Genomic DNA, 4,067 nt, shown 5'->3' with positions numbered 1-4,067 from the left:
CACTAATCAGGGATATGGCTTTGTGCTGACGTCATTCCCCAGTCAGTGCTCCATTCACAAAACCCACCAGTCATTTGGACCATTTGCTTTCCCCAATTTGCATTGATGTCATTAATTAAATAGGAAGCACAGCAAACCGGCGCTCGTAGACAAGCATCACCAGCAATAAATATTTTAAGAACCTTCCAAAAATTGCGTGCTATGTCTCAAATGCCAAACTGATAAAGTCCCCACCAGAGCACCCCCCCCCCTCCCCACCACCACCCTGTCAGCGGAGCTATGCAGGCGGGGCCATCTGCTGGGGAGGGACGTCTACTACACAGTGACGCACGTCTGGGCTCTTCATTCATAACGCTGCTCCAGCTCAACACCCACTGACCATCACTTGATGGAATCGGCTTGTTGTCGATCTGATCCCAGGCATATTTGGGGGAGATGAACTTATTCCACATCTCTTCTACTCACATCAGCTACATTATGAAACTTTCCTGCGTGCTACAACTTAAATGTGTGTTGTATTGATCTGAGTTTGCAATAAAAGCCCGGTTAGTGTGGGATCGACAGCTTCTCCACTGACCAGAGTGAAGCTGGTTGAGTTAATAAAGTGATTCCAGCATCAGTCCAGTAATGATCACTGCCTCCTCCCACACACGAGTTGTCCTCTGCAGAAACCAATCGATGACAGCCTCTGACAGGAGCCGTTTCTCAAAAGCAATTACACAACTGTTTGTAGTGCACCATCTTCTCAATTCCCTTCCTTTTCATTAGTGTGTGTGCTCCCGAGAGCAGAATGAATGGGTGCACAGTCCAGCGTGTGTGCGTGTGTCTGTGTGTGTGCGTGTGTGCGTGCGTGTGTGCATGCGTGCCTGTGTGAGTGTGTACGTGTGTGCGTGTGTGTGTGTGTGTGTGTGTGTGTGCACGTGCGTGTGTCTGTGTGTGCATGCATGTGTACATGAGTGTACGTCTGTGTGCGTGTGTGCGTGCGTGTGTGCGTGTGTGTGTGCGTGCGTGTGTGCGTGCGTGTGTGTGTGCGTGCGTGTGTGCGTGTGTGCGTGTGTGTGTGTGTGTGTGCGTGTGTGCGTGTGTGTGCGTGTGTGCGTGTGTGCGTGTGTGCGTGTGTGTGCGCGTGTGCGTGTGTGCGTGTGTGTGTGTGTTTGTGTGAAGGATGATATGTGAGCTGCGGGGGGGTTGGTGGCCACTCCTCGTCTGCATCACAGAAGAAGCCCATTAGACGGGATGAGCCTTTTAGTGCTATTGAGCCGCGGCTCTCCCATGTCAGACACTAAATCAGGCTGAGTAGACGGCACCAGGTCCGGCTGCTCTACCTGCTGCTTAGATCGCAGGGTTTCCACAGCTGGGCTTGGGCTTCTTGACCTTCCAGAAGATGCTGAACATTTCATTTGATATTCCTTGGAGATAAACTGGCCATGGTCTCACGTGTTGGCTTTATTTAGCCAGCGTCGTCATCCAGGTGCCTGTTATCACCTCCAGTAAACTGAACTGGCCATAAGAGGACCCAGCAGACTGGGCCCACTGGGCCCACTGGTCCGGCTCGCTCCAGTCTGCAGCAGGACAGACCAGCATTCAATGTGATCCGGTTTGAGTGTTTCCTGTAGCTGTGGGTTAGACCTGCACCAGAGGGACCCGTTCTGAACCATATGCAGGTACGTTTATGTTTGAGTGGCACCGCTCTGCTCTGGTCTCCTTATAAAACGCGGCATCGCGTCCTCGACGTGAGCGGACAAATAGACAGTGACATCACGCGCTGAAGGCCTCGCTGCTTCTTTGTGATCTGAAACCACAATAGTCCTGTGTGTTCAAGGGCCACGACCAGCAGCTGCTCCCATTGTTGTCTCCACGAACACACCTCAATTAGAGGGAAATTAGCTTGATATCGGATAATGGCTCTTCGATGAATGTCTGCGGTTTTCCTTTCAATAACTGATGAAACAAATGACGAAAACCAGACTAACGAGGCTGTTTGGAAATGGAAGAACGATTTACAACCACTGGTTTTCAATAGCTGCAGTGAGATAAATGGAGACAATTCTCACCAGTGACCTGATGAACGGCGTCCTGGGAAATGCAGGTGATCAGTCAGTGGCCTCAGATGGCTCCATGTGGGATCGAGACGCCTTCTGAAGCTTCCTTTCTATGAAACTTCATCATTTGTTATTGACTGCGTGTGAACGTGATAATCTGTTTTATCCATTTATTGCTACTAGATCGTTTTGCATCTATACATTCATGTTCACTGACCCTGAGAACATGGACAGAACCCCCACAGAAGGAGACCTGGAGGACCAAAGGACCCGGACCCGGACTCAGGTCCAGTTCTAACCACTACGGCGATTACCGGGCTGGATGTGGGCGGTCATCTGCCTCGAGCGTTTGGAGTGAGGGCAGAGACAGTCAACTAGCATCAACAAGTAACGTATCAGACAAAGGCTGGATCCCGGAGTACGAGCAGCATTACGGTCTCACTGAACCACAGATGCCTTTGGAGGACAGTGTTGATCGGGTCAGAGCACAGTGATATGATCTATGAATGGCACCGCTCACGAGTGGGCACCTCCCAGTCATTTAAGGCCAAGTCCATCCAGATAAATCACTTCCTGGAGAGAAAGGAGGCGTAGCAGCACTTAAGTCATTATCTAACTGCAGCCTCCTGTAATGGCCCTCAATCTCCAAATCTAATCAGTGGCTTGCCACCACAAAGAGGCCTCGCCACCTGATTAAATACAAGTTCAAGTGGTGGAGTTTGTGGTTTTCCATCCGCAGTCGGGGGCTGTGTTTAAGCACCTGCGCGGGTTAGTCAGAACCGGGCTGGAGGGAGGATGCGAGGCAGGTGCAGCAGGTCACCAGCTCAGGACGCATGTGAAATGTCAAGGAGGGAACAGAGCGTCCTCTGAGCTTCCAGCCGGCGGCTGCCGCGCGTCCCCAGACATTAGGGAGATTGCTCTGAATGGTTGAAACCTCAAAGCATCAATCAGCGTGGGAGAGAGTCGAGTCCCCGGCTCTGACATCAGCGGCCGAGCGCTGGACTCGCTTGTGCCCACATTTATTTAAGAAGGAGAAGCAAAGAGTAAAGAGAGACATGGCGGCGATCGATAGCCGGACACTTACAGACGCTGAGGACGGACAGAGCAACACTAAGAAGAGGCTGCGCTAGGCTTCCGTTGGGAGGCCTATCTGTCATGATTAGCCACCAAGGAATGAAGCACGAATGGTGAAAATGGGCCCAGCAGAACGGAGGCGATGCTGCCTGCTGGACTGGATGCAGTGGCGCCGGTGCAGGTCCAGCACAGTGAAGCTCGGTCGCATGGCGTTTTAAGTCCCACGCTCAGTGTGACGCCAGGGAGCGAGGAGGCCGCAGGGTCCGGTCGTGTGCACGGCCAGAACCAGCGCCGCGCCGCGGTTCGGCCGCGTCGTGGGCCGCTTTCAGACACTGGGCCAGAAAACGTGCTGCGTAAAAGCTAATTGCAGGAGTTTCTGGAGTCTTAAACGCATCCCTCGTATTAAACACACATCTGCCTTCGTTCTTGCTCCGCCAGCTGAAATCCCACCACTGCCTTTGTAAACCGTAACCCAGCAGCAGCCGCTTGGGTCTGCGTTTGAGGACGCGTGGCGTGACTCAGGCCAGTGGTCTGTCAAAGCTGGGCTCAGACGAGCACTTCCTCCCAAGCATCTCAAGGAAACTTGGCTCTGGACTTTGGAGTCATTTCAGATTCAATCACACTTGATCAACTTGGACTGCGTCCCGCGGTATTTATAGAAAGTTAAACGTTATGCGGTTATAAAGCCTGGCTCCGGCCCAACGATGTGCCATCATTTCTGCCTCTGCAGCAGAGCCACAGTGGGAGCCGGACACTTCTGGCTCTCGGTGCCGCTAAGAGGCTCAAGTTACACAGAAACGAGACGGGGACTTTTCATTAATGGGTAAATATATTTATGTGTCAATGACTGATTGTCGTAGCTCCCTTTGGGAGGTGTGTGTTTTCTGAAGCGTTCTCTTCTCTCTGTTCTGTGTGACCATCAAATCACGACCTGAGCTCGTCTCTTGGGTC

Source organism: Betta splendens, chromosome 6 (assembly GCF_900634795.4).
Source record: "Betta splendens chromosome 6, fBetSpl5.4, whole genome shotgun sequence".
NCBI classification, from domain to species: domain Eukaryota; kingdom Metazoa; phylum Chordata; class Actinopteri; order Anabantiformes; family Osphronemidae; genus Betta; species Betta splendens.
This window is presented reverse-complemented; position numbering follows the sequence as displayed.